Source organism: Nannospalax galili, unplaced genomic scaffold, assembly GCF_000622305.1.
Source record: "Nannospalax galili isolate Female #2095 unplaced genomic scaffold, S.galili_v1.0 scaffold85, whole genome shotgun sequence".
Lineage (NCBI taxonomy): Eukaryota > Metazoa > Chordata > Mammalia > Rodentia > Spalacidae > Nannospalax > Nannospalax galili.
Genome location: NW_008358866.1, coordinates 3,519,139 through 3,532,638, shown reverse-complemented (window position 1 = coordinate 3,532,638; position 13,500 = coordinate 3,519,139). Strand labels below are relative to the sequence as shown.

The following is a 13,500-nucleotide window of genomic DNA, read 5'->3' as shown; positions in this document are numbered from 1 at the left end:
AAAAAAAAAAAAAAAAAAAAAAAAAGGAAACAAACAAACAAAAAAACCCCCAGAAATTTCCAAATAGCATTGTTTGTATTTGTATATATCTTCTTTAAATCAATTTTTAATTTTTTTAGAACTTCATACATGAGGACTGCACTCACACTATTTTTACTCCTCTCTCTTCAATTCCTCCCATGTTCCCCCAAACTCTCTTAATATTCTGACATCTTAATTTTAATTATTATGCATGCGCACGTGTGTGTATGTGTGTGTGTGTGTACTACTGAGTATGTAGTGGTGCTAGTATGTACATGTATTTAAAGTTGACCATCTGAGATTGGGTAACCTATCAGAGGGCTCATCCCTAGAGAAAACTGATTCTTCCTTTTTCATTAGCCATTAATTACCTATAGCTCTGCATCTCCAAGTGGGACCTGGTGAAATTTACACTATCCACACTGGCATGTCAGCTGGTACTGTCATTATATAGGTTTTGTTTAGGAAGCCATATTGCTATTTCATGGATATAGCTTTTGTAATTATCTTCAATGTCATGTTTAATAACAGACCACAGTAAGATTCTTCTGCATTAAACTATTCTAATATTACATATTATATAGCTTCTGAAAACCCCTAGCATATATTTGTTAAAGAATGATAATGGGGGCAGGGGAGGCTGAAGAGATGGCTTAGGGTGGCTAAGAGTGCTTACTGTTTTCTTCAGAGAACCGAAGTTTGGTTTCTAGCACTCACATCAGGTGGCTCACAACCACCTGTAACTCCAGCTCCAGAGGATCTGATGTCCTTTTCTGAACTCCATGACTATCACATTCACTCATGCACATACCTTCCCATATACACTATGCACATGATTAGAAAATAAAAAATAGGATCTTAGCCATTCTGACTGGGGTTAAGATGAACTCACAAATAGTCTGAATTTGTAATACCCTGATGACTAAAAATGTTGAACATTTAAAAATATATTCCTTAGCCATTTGTGCTTCATCATTTGAGAACTGTTTAATTCCTTGTCCCAAATTTTTAAAAATTTATTTATTTATGAGTGTTTTACTTGCACGTATGTAGGTGTACCATGTGTATGCAATGCCCATGGAGGCCAGAAAAAGGTATCGGATCCCCCAGAACTGGAATTATGGATGGTTGTTAGCCACCATGTGGGTGCTGGGAACCAAACCCAGGTCCTCTGCAAGAGCAGCCAGTGCTCTTAACCACTAAGCCATCTCTCTGGGGCCTAACATAGTTGATGGTAGGACAGTACAGGTGTAGAGGCTAGTTTAGGGATTGTAAAGTAGAGACAGTCAGGCGGAACTTTTGGTACAGTGTGTGTTTAGTGCTGTACTCATAGCTAGGTGTAGTGGCTTATATCTATAATTTTAGTATTTGGGAAACTGAGGCAGGATGATTGAGGCCAGGTTTGAGGCCAAGCTGGCCTACATAATAAGTTCCAGGTCGGTCTGGCCGACAGAGTGAGATACTGTCTTAAATCTTAACTCTCACCACAGAAGTTTCCTTATGCAGCAGATGATGATTAATAAAGAGATACACAATTAACCAATGTGCAGAGAACAAGAGGCCACAGAGTGCTTCTTCCTGAATAGGACAGCTATTTCAAGTCTCTGCCTCCCAGGGTTCAGGGATCATTGCAGAAGTAGAGGAGGAAAGATTGTAAGAGCCAGAGGGAGTGGATGACCACAAGAAAACAAAGTATTCCAGACAGCTGGAGACTTACTCATATGAACTCACAGCAATGGTGACAATATGCACAAGTCCTATACAAGTTCAAATCAGACAAAATTCCAGCAGAGACATGAGGAAGTGGGTAAGAACTCCCAACCCAACCTAAGGAACTTCTGTCAAGTGACAGCTTCTGGGAGGGGGAAAGACAGTGTCTTCTATGATTGGGACTCTTGGTAGGCCCAGTGGATGGAACCATACTGAAGGACACTGGGGGACACAAATCATATTCTATAAGCCATATATATATATATGAGTTCATTAAATTGGGGGGGTTGGGGGAGTGGTGGAGAGGGTAGCAATCTAAATGTTATCAAACTATATTGTATGAAAAACTAAAAAATCAATTTAAAAAATGCAGAAAGAATAATTTATTATTTTGGCTCGACATGGTGGTGCATACCTTTAATTCCAGTACTTGGGAGGCAGAGGCAGGTGGATCTCTGTGAGTTCAACTTCAGCGAATTCCAGGCCAGCTGGGGCTACAGGGATACCTTGTCTCAAAAAGACTGAAAAAAAATATCTTTTTTTATTTGACATGTATGGGTGTATTGTCTGCATGTATGTAAGTGCACCTGTGTTGTGCAATGCCCACAGAGGTCAGAAAAGGGCACTGGATCCCCTAGAACTGTAGTTATGGACAGTTCTTGGACACCATGTGGGTGATGGGAACTAAACCCTGGTCCTCTGCAAGAGCAGTCAGTGTTCTTAACTCCTGAGCCATCTCCCCAGGCCCACTCAACATCTTTCTTCAATGTCTTGAAGTTTTTATTACACAAGTCTTATACTTCCTTGATTAGATTTATTCCAAGATAATTTATATTTTGGGGGATTATCATGAATTAGATCCTTTCCTGGTTTCTGTCTTAGTATGTTTGTTTTTGGTATATAAGGTTATTGATTTTTGTGTGTTAATGTTTTTATCCTGCTACTTCGCTGAATGTGTTTATGAGCTCCAAGAGATCTCTGGTGGAGTCTACAGTCTTTTAGGTATATAATCATATTACCTGCAAATAAGGATACTTTAACTTAACTTTTAAAAGAATGGGATTTAAAATTTTTTTTTAATTTTATTTATTTTTATTTTATGTGTATGTGTGTATTGCCTGCATGTAGGTAAGTGCACCCGTATCATGCAATGCCCACAGGGGTCAGAAGAGGCTGTCGGATCCCCTGGGACTGGAGTTATGGACAGTTGTGAGTGCCATGTGAGTGCTGGGATTTGAACCCGGGTTCTCTGCAAGAACAACCAGTGTTCTTAACTGCTGAGCCATCTCTCCAGCCCCAAGAATGGGAATTTTAAAAAGGGTGTGTGTGTGTGTGTGTGTGTGTGTGTGTGTGTGTGTGCCTCCATGTATGTATGTATGTGTACCATGTGCTTGTCCAGTGTCCACAGAAGCTAGAAGAGGGTGTTGTGTTGGATTTTCTGGAACTGGAGTTGCAGATGGTTGTCAGCCACCTTATGAGTGGTGGTACCAAAACCTCATCTCTCTCCAAGGGCAGCAGGTGTTTTTAACTTCTGAGCCATCTCTCTAGACTTAAGAATGGGATTTTTTTTTTTTTTGAGACTGTATCACTATGTAGCCCTTGCTGTCCTAGAACTTACTATGTAGATGAGGTCAGCCTCAAAAATCACAGCGACCTGTCTGCCTCTGCTGCCTGTGTATTGGCATTAAAGGCATATCACCATGGCCAGCCTAAGAATGGAAATTTTCTAAGGCAAATAATGTCTTGGAGCTGCTAACAAAATAATTTTGACTTTTCAGACCTCAAATTATCTAGGCCAGGAGTACTCTTTGAGAACAATTACCTCAAGAAATTCTTTATATGTAATAAAACAGCTCTTCTCTTGTGAAAGTGGACTAGTACTAGTTATATACCATTATGCGTCCTTTTGAGGATTGAGAAAATAGTTACTCAAATAATGTTCAGATATTTTTGTTTCAGATAAATAACCCTGATTAAAACAGTCTGAGATAATTCAAGTTCAACTATACAGTACTATCTAAAATAGCAAATGGAGTTCAGTGGACAGAGTTATAAAATGAAAAAAAAAAAGGTTAACACTGATGAACCTGGTCGTTTGCTTCTAAAAAATATTTAAATTAGGTATTTAGATGCAGTACATGAATAAATGAACAAAAAGAATATAAAGAAAAAAAAGATTTAAAAAGGATTTGAAAGCCTTTTCCTTCATATGCCTATTTCATTTATGAGTAAAATGATTCCAATCATCAGCAAACTATTTAAAATTCATTGAGAGAGACCAAGAGGGAGACAGAGAGCATGTGCACACACATACATATGTCATGTTGCATGTGGAGGTCAGATGACAACTCATGTAATCATTTGTCTCTTTCCATCTTTATGTGGGTTCTTGAGATTGAGTTCAGGTTGCCAAGCTTACATAGTGTACATCTTTACCTGCTGAACTATCTTGCCTACCCAGTACACTTTTGGCAGGATAAAAATAAGTACAATATTCTTCAGGAGAATTAAAAGGAAAGGTCCCTAAAATGAAAACTAAAAACCATGCAATCTCTATTCCTTTCATAGAAGAAAATGAGTAAATGTTTCTCTATTTTTTTATTAGGTAGAATGGAATAAGAGAACTGACTCTACAAACACATTCTTTAAGGTAAGAAAAGTCTACTGCTTTAGAAAATTATGCCATTCAAGACAGTAATGCACATTCATGAAGTAAACTGAAAATATTTTAAAAGTAGCTAAGCACACATTTCATCAGGAAGCTAGCTTAGGATTTGATTTTACCTTTCATAGTTTGATAAGCTTTCCTTATTTGTCTCCAGGCGGCAAGCACCTTTACCCACTGAGCCACCTTACCAGTCCAAGAGTGATATTCTAAAGGTAAAAAATAAATATGCAAATTCTAAATGTTTTTTTCTTATTACTCTTTAATGCCCAAATTCATTCATTCATTGAAAGATAAGGTGGCAAGCAATGGGCAAAGACACCTGACATCAACCTCTGGCTTCCATATACACACAGACACACAGAGATAAGATACAAATCACAGCAAATACACTGTTAAACAGTAAGTACAAGTGATAATAGGCAGAAACCCACATACATTTGTTCAAAAGAAGGCTTATTTTCTTTTTCACATTTTATACCAGAAATTCAAATTTTTCGAAAGTCAGCTATTTGCTTCCCTTTTAAAGCAAAAGAATGATGGCAGAGCATAGCTCCAGTGGAAAATAACATTAGAAGCACGATCTTTAAAAAAAAAAAACTGGGTGTGGTGGTGCACGCCTTTAATCCCAGCACCCAGGAGGCAGAGGCAGGGGGGTTTTTGTGAGGTCAAGGCCAGCCCGGTCTACATAGTGAGGTCCAAGAAAGCGGAAGGCAAAGGGAAAAAAAACCAAAAAAAAAAAAAAAAAGACAGATACTCCCTCCAATTATCTAAAATTAAAAATCAATCAAACCAAGAAAACATCCAATCTAAAAATAAGTTAACTAGTTTGAGATCATATAAAAGAACTCTCAAAATCATTTTAATAGCTAGGCACGGTGACTCTCATCTGTAATTTCAGTATTTTGGTGGCTGAGGTAGGAGGATCATCATGAGCTCGAGGCCACTCTGGGTTCTGGAGTGAGACCCTACCTCACAAAAATGAAATAAGTCATTATAGTAAAAATATTTTATATACTTGGATGACATATTCTCTCAAATTACAAAATTTTGTTCTTCTTTATGACTGAATAAAATTCCACTGTGTATATAAACATCTTCTTTACCCATTATTCTGTTAATGGCACCTAGGCTGATTTCATAATTTGGCTATTATGAATACTGCCACAAAATCCTGGGTATGTAGGTATCTCTACTGAATAATGACATCAATTTCTTTGGGATATCTAGAATTGAAATAGCTGGATAATGTGCGCATTGTATTTTTACTCTATTTTCAGGCATCTCCCTACTGATTTCCACAGTGGCTATACTATCCTCATCAACATTTGTTGTCTTTGCTTTCTAGATGATAGGCATTCTGACTGGGGTGAGATGGAATCTCAAAATAGCTTTGATCTCCATTTTTCTGATGGTTAAGTTTAGGAATGACTTTTATAATATGGGCATACCCTGGACAAATGACTTTTGTCTAACCTTGCAACCAAAAAGCTAATCTTACCTTATTTATAATGTAGACAAGCTCATTGAGTCATATGCTCCTCTTGTGACCTAGGCATATGACCTTAATCCCTCCTGACCCTCTGTTGCCCTCAACTTAAAATAATGCATGAATGCATGGCATACCAAGGGCTGCAAATAGCACTTATCTCATTTGCAAACAAAGACAGAGATTGATAACATCTGTTTATAATTGTGTCTGTGTGTTGGCCTAGGTCTTGGGAGTAGAAGGGACATAATACTCAGATAAAGGTCTGACTTTTACGTCCCTATTTTATGATGGATATCTAGTGTCAATAAAAGAGTAAAACCTTTGAGTGACGTTTTGAGAAGAATCTGAAGCCACAGACTCTCGACAGTTTGGGTCTGCTCTTGGCCTTAAAATGGATGCTAAGAGTCAAGCTGTCTTTAAGTAATGTGGCATTAGCTAGTAAACACCACAGATAAGATGCTGAAATTTTTCTTTGTACTTATTGCTTATTTGTACTTCTTTTGAGAACTTTCTGTTCATTCCCCTAGTCATTGATTGGATTTTTTGTTTTAGTAATTTTGAGAATTTCATACACTATATTTTTATCATACTTACAGACATCCTCCCTTATCTTGCCCCCTCTTACTACACTGCCTAATTTCATGTTCTCAATTTATGTATTTGAGTGTGGGTCCATCTGCTGGAGCCTGGCTAACCTACCCAGAGTTACACCCTCAAAGAAGACTAACTCTTCCTCTCCCAGCAGCTATCAGTGCCATTACTTCCTTGGGTAGGATTGGGGTTTCTTACTCACTTCCCACTTCTATGGCTGGGATTCTGTCTGGCTTGAGCTTATGTGGGACTTGTGCATGCTGTAAATATTGCTGTGAGTTTATATGAGTAATTGCCCAGCTGTCTGAAAAACTGTTTCTTTGTAGTCATCCACTATCTCTGGTTCTTACAATCTTTCTGCCCCATCTTCTGCAATGATCCCTGAGCCTTTGGAGGCAGAAGTTTGATATAGGTGTTCTCTTCAGAGATAAGCACTCTGCAGCCTCTTATTCTCAGCATGTTGGCCAGTTGTGGGTCTCTGGGTTAACCACCAGCTGGGTGCATGAGGAAGCTTCTCTGGTGAGAGTAGAGAGATGCATCAATCTATGGGTTTAACTATAAGTCATTAGGAGTCAGTTTAATCCTAAGCTTACTTTGCAGAAGAGTAGTAGCAGGCTTTCCACTACAGCCTGTGACCTGTCTAGCTACAGGTTCCTAGGCCTGATATTAGTGTCAAGTATGGCCTCTATCTTCTGACCTTAAATCCAATCAGAGAGTTGTTGGTTAGACCTATAACATTCATGCCATCATTATACCAGTGGGCATACCTTGTCAGACCAGTCACTACTATAGCTCAGAGGATTTGCAGCTGGACAAGGTTGATGATTATGTTTCTCTTTCAGCAGCATGCAGAGCTTTTTGAGGAAATATTTTTATTCTGTATATATTTTAAATAATAATCCTCATTGCATAGCTAGCAAAATTTTTTTCCAATAGCAAAGATTTTTTTTTGTAATTTTATATGTTCTAGTCACTGCTTATTATTTCCTCTGCTATGCAGAAGCTTTTTTATTTCATGTACTTCCATTTTTCAATTCTTATTATTTCCTGAACAATTAATGATATTCATAAAGTCATTGCCTCTGTGACCGTATCTTGAAGTGCTTTGCTATGTATTCCTCTATTAGTTTAAAAGCTTCAGATTTTACCTTGAGGTATCCAAATCCATTTTGAATTGAATTTGTACAGTATGAGAGATATAGATTTTGTTTCAGTCTTGTACACATGAATATGTACTTTCTCCAGCACTATTTGTTAAAGAAGTTTTCTTTTCTCCAATGTATATTATTGGCTCCTTTGTTGAGAATCAGATAACTGTAGATTTATTTATGGGTCTTATATTTATTCTATTGTTGTGCCCATTTCTGTAGTATGTATAATTTAAAATCAGGTATTTTTACTCTTAATGTCGTTTGACGAGCTGTTCCTCAGGGGTCACATGGGCTTGGGAGGAGCCCCTGACTCCTTTCTCTTATCAGTTCCGCCTATGTGAAGATAAGTCAAAGGTCCTACTCGACTATGGTTGGCTTCGCTTGGAAGCATGGAGGAAATGATTCCTCTGTGTTGATCCACCTCTTTATAGACTGGACAAATAAATCGGTTTATCTGGACCAACTGTATGGCCTTAAACACCCAAAAGGAAAGTATAACCAAAGATTAAAGCGGCCAATATAATTTCATAAGAGTCCATATGTATAGCTAAAGGCTACATAACAAGCAAAAATACCAGACAGGCGATACCTTCTTTTTTGTTGGCCAGGGTGGCCAAAGGAATTCCCAGATAGTAACCCAGTATAGAATTGGGAAAATGAACAGCAGACCCCAATCTTATCCAAAGGAATATTGACAACTGATTACCGCTAGATGAGGAACAGCTGACCTTCTTAAAACAAAGACCTCTAGATAGGCTGACTAGATTAACCAGAAGGGCAAGCAGTGGGGAATGGATGAGGGTACTGACAACACAGCAGACAGCAGCAGGGATATCTGAGTATAAGGGCTCTAGTGGGGGGAGGGAGGCTATGGGAGGGTGATATTTGGGAAGTGGGTGTAAAAATAAATTTTTAAAAAATCAGGTATTGTGATACCTCCAGCGGTACTAATTTTGCTAAAGATTGTTTTGGATATTCATAGTTTTCTGCACTTCACAAGGATTTTAGTATTTATTTTCTGTTTCTTTGGAAACTTTATTGGAAATCTGATGGTAAATGAATTGAACTGCTAGGTTATTTTGAGTATTAGAGCCATTTTTTTAAAAAAATTCTGCTGATTCATGAAAAATGGGACATCTTTTTATCTTGTGTCAGCTTCATTTTCTTTTTTTAGTTTTCTAGTTTTCACTGTAGGAGTTTTTCATCTCCTTGGACAGGCTTATTCCCAGGTAATTGTTTATGAGGAACTTTTGAATAAGATTGTTTTCCTGATTTGTTTCCCAGCATGTTATGTTTGTTATTGGTCTATAGCAAAGCTACTGATTTCTGTATGACAATTTTATATTCTGCTGTTTTTCTGTAAGTGCTTAACATGTTTAAAAGTTCCCTGGTGGTATGTGTATTATCTTTTAAGTATAAGATTGCATTGTTTGCAAACAGGGACAATTTGACTTCTTCCTTCCTATCTGTATGCATTTATTTTTTTTGTCTAGCTTCATGCCTATAAGAAGGAATTCAAGCACCACTCTGAATAAGAGAGGAGAAAGTGGATATGATTACAGAGGAAACGCTTTCAGTTTTTCCTCATACATTATAATGTTGAATACAGTTCTGTCACAACTTTATAATATTGAAGCATGATCCTTAAATTCCAAGTTTTTCTCAGTGATTTTATCATAAAGGATGTTAAATTTTGTTAAAGGCTTTTTCTGTTATTGAGATGATTAAGTGACTTTTGCTCTTCATTTTATTAAAATGCTGTATTGCAGTTATTGGTTTGAATATGCTGAACCATTTTTGCATCTCTGAAATGAAATTAATTTTGTAATGGTGTACAACCTTTTCAATATATTGTTGGATTTGTTTGCAAGTATTTTACTGGAGATTTCTGTGTATATGGTGATCACATAAATTGGTCAATTTTTGTCTTTTTATTGTTTTATCCCTCTCCAGTTTTGATATCAGGATTATTCTGGCTTCATAGAATAAGTTTAGAAGTTTCCCTTCCATTTCTATTTTATGAGATATTTAAGGAATAGTGGTGTTAGTTCTTCTTTAAAGGTATGTTAGGAATTCAGCAATAAGTGCACCTGGTCTTGGGAGACTCAGTATTCAATTGCATTGCTCATAAATCTATTTAGGTTGTTTATATCCCCTTGGTTCAATTTTGATAGATCATGTATTTCTAAGAATTTATCCATTTACTATAGATTTTCCAAATTATTGAAACAGAAAATTTCAAAATATTCCCTAAAGAGCCACTGTACTTCAGTGTCATGTTTTTGATATCCTCTTTTTCAACTCTGATTTTACTCATTTGATTCATCTATCTTCCTTATGGGTAGTTTGGATAAGGGTTTGCCAATCTTGTTATCTTTACAATCAACCCTTTATATTTCTCTTTTATCCTTTGTTTAGTTAATTTCAACACTGATCTTTTTTCTTTCCATCCATTAATTCAGGGTTTGAGTTGTTTCTTTTTCTAAGACCATTAAGTGCATCATTAAGTTACTTATTTCAGATCTCTGTGTGGGGGTGTGGGACTGTGTGTGTTCATGTACATGCATGCATATGTGGAGGGAGTATACGTGCATGTGTGTGCATGTGGAAGCCAGAGGTCAATGTTGGATGTCTTTCTCAATCACTCCCCACTTTACTTTTTGAGATAGGGTTTCTTAATGAACTTGGAGTTCACTGATTTGGCTAGACTGGCTGGCCAGTAAGCTCCAGGGACATGCCTGTACCCTGTGTCTTATCAGTCTCACAGAGAACAACCTGCCTCTGCCTCCTGAGTGCTAGGATTAAAGGCATGCACTAACACACCTGGTGTTAGATTCAGCTCTTGAAGACTTACTAACCACTGGACTAGTCTTGATGCTTGTCTTTTATATTTCTTGTGTTCTATGCTGTGTACTGTGTACCTACTTGGATGGGTTCCTCTTCTGGTTTTATGTGCTGCTCCTCTTAATGAGCATTTTTGTCTTAAGGGCTCAATCCTCGGGACCACTTAAAGGGGAGAAAACAAGCTGCCATTAACAGCAGCATTACCAAAACGAACCAGACACAGAAACACAATAAAAATCAATTTAGGGGACTGGAGAGAATGGTCAATGAATAAGAGGACTTGCTGCTCAAGAATGAGGACCTGAGTTCTAATCTCAGTACCCACATAAAAAGCTGGGTCTATCATTCCAGTTCTGGGTATGGCAGAGAAAGAAGGATCCCTGGGGTCTTCTGGTGGCCAGTCCAGTTTCAAGGTTTAGTGGGAGACCCTGAATCAATAAGGCAGAGAAGGCTAGAGCAGGACACTGGACATCTGCCTCTGTCTTCCACATGCACCACACACACACACACACACACACACACACACACACAAATAAATTGATTTACTAAAGCTCTATTCACAAATAACTCCAGGAAAGTGGAAGAAACAATGTAGAATAAACTATGAGGTTAAAATTAATAAATATAAAAGCAGTAATAAAATGAAATCAAGGAGAATTAGGGAAAGGGAAAAACAGCATTAAACAAAAGAAAAAGGAAAAGAATGTATGGACAAGGAAATGAGCAAGAGATTAAAAAATTTAATTACAAAATAAAGAAAAAGTACATAAATTTAAAAATAAGCATATATATTGGTGCTAGAGAGATGGCTCAGCAGTTAAGACACTGATTGCTCTTTCAGAGGATCCATGTTCCATTCCCAGCACCCACATGGCAGCTAACAACCATCCTTAAATCCAGTTCTAGGGTATCCGATGCCCTATTCTGACCTCTGTGGGCACTGCACAACATGAGTGCACTTACCTACACACAGGCAATATACTCAAACACATAAAAAAGAAAATCTTTTTTGTTTTTGTTTTGAGACAGGGGCTCCCTATAGCCCCATTGCTGACCTGGAACTCAGAGAGGTCTGTTTATGCAGAGGAGACTCTGCCTATTGAGGGCTGAAATTAACAGTAACAGTTTTGTTTAAAAAATTAGTAAATATTTTAAAAGTTTTGTTTTTGTTTTGAGACAGGGTCTCCCTATAGCCCCAGCTGTCCTGGAACTATGTAGACCAGGCTGGCCTTGAACTCACAGAGATCTGCCTGCCTCTGCCTCCCAAGTGCTGGTACTACAGGCATACGCCCAGCTTTAAAAACAATATATATATATATATAAAGTAAGCATATAAAAGATTTTTAAAATAAAGTAAAAAGAGCCAGCAAGATGGCTCAACAGGTAGAATTGCTACCCTTGCAAACCAGATGACCTGAGTTAGATCCAATGAACCCACATAAAAAGCCAGATGTGGTAGCTCCTGTCTGTAATACCAGTCCCAGGACTCCTATGGTGAGTTGGGAGGCTGAGAATGGAGAACTGCAGAGAAGCTAAAGACCATGTCTCTAAACCAAGGCTGAAGGAGAGAACAGACAGACTCTCAGACTCCCAAAAAGTTGTCCTCTGACCCCCACAGGCACTGTGACATATGCATGCCCCCCCCCACTAAATACATAAACATAAAAGTTTTGAACTAAAGTAAAAATGGCAAAATGTAATAAAATGTAAAGAAGCTTTCTGTGTCTTCTAATACTGGAATCTACCAGGTCAGAGGTGGGAAAGGGGTTGCAATTGGAATCTACCGTATTTCCTCTCTGTGGCCCCATACTGGTTGGTGCTTTGTGTGGGCTGAGGCCTGAGTGGTTATATGGGAATATTGTCAGAGTCTAGGCTTTATTCACTTCAGAAGCATCCCTTCTCTTCATGTCTAGAGCTGCTGCTAGCCCCAATAAGCTTTGCAGTCTATGGACCAGATAGGTTTCCATTCATCCCTGCAGTCTCTCCAGTTTGTGCACCCAAGGGCAGCAAATGTCCAAGTACCTAGAGGAGATGAGAAAACAAATGCATCACTGAATTCTACACCAGACTGGGGTCCTGATGTAACTAGGCAGTCTTAGCTAATCTCAGCCCTTTCAGATTCTACCCAGAAGTAAACAACCCTGAGGTTGGCAAGAAATGGGAAATTGGGCAATCCACTGGACATGGGCACAGAGTCATTCCTAGAACCCAATTAATAGGTAGCAAGGAGGCAGCTCTAGAGGCAAGCAACCACTGACCACAGACTCAGAGCTCTCAGTCTCCCCAGTAATCAGTGTAGAGTGCTAATCTTTGACATTGAGGGGTGGAGCCTTGCCCTTCACAGTTTGAACTCCCTGCAGCTAAAGCTTTTGGGGGAGATTACAGGGAAGAAATCCCAATACAACTATCCCTTTTTCCACGACTACCTGGCACAGCAGTCTACAATCCAAATGCTGTGTCAGGGTATCTGAGACTCCCTGACCTGTGATTGTTCACTGTTTTTAGGTCTCCTGTTAAAGTTCATTCTCAAACAAGAAGCCCTCTCTCCAGATGATGTCTGGTTATAGTATTCTGAGATAGGCTTATCAATACAATAGATTTCACTACTGCTGGCCTCCATGGGAGTCATTATCATAGCGATCTGTCCATGCACACTAGATTTAAGGCTTGTGAGAACTGAGGGCCTGTCCTCAGGCTAGGGCTAGCAGAGTCTGTTTTCCCCAGGAAAGCTTGGCTTCGCCTTCCTCTTGAGTTTGAGTTGGCACTGCGGACTGTTTCCTACTTTTCTATGTATCATCTTTTGTTTCTCTGTGCTTTTTAAGTTGCCCTCTATTTTTTTTTTTTTTTTGATTCCTGATGTTCTTTCTCTCTTTTTCTACTCAGAATACTCTCTCCTTTGCCACCACGACTCTTCTCATTCAGAGTTTCAAAAAGAAAGCATCTAGCATGCCATATTACCCTAGAACTAAATTAGTATAATTTTAAAAAGTTCAAAATCAAATGCTTAACTGGAAAATTTAAGGGAT

General features: G+C 38.3%; 2 protein-coding genes across 3 annotated transcripts in view; one reads left to right on the top strand and one right to left on the bottom strand.

Annotated features, from left to right (window-relative positions):
- The window catches only part of Rundc3b (RUN domain containing 3B), a 166,656-nt gene that overhangs the window by 139,540 nt on the left and 13,616 nt on the right, over positions 1-13,500 (bottom strand). The window lies entirely within an intron of this gene.
- The window catches only part of LOC103725178 (multidrug resistance protein 1), a 159,721-nt gene continuing 150,774 nt past the window's right edge, over positions 4,554-13,500 (top strand). The window contains exon 1 of the mRNA XM_029558331.1: positions 4,554-4,611. The gene's annotated coding sequence lies outside the window, so the exon portion shown is untranslated. The remainder of the gene's footprint in view (positions 4,612-13,500) is intronic.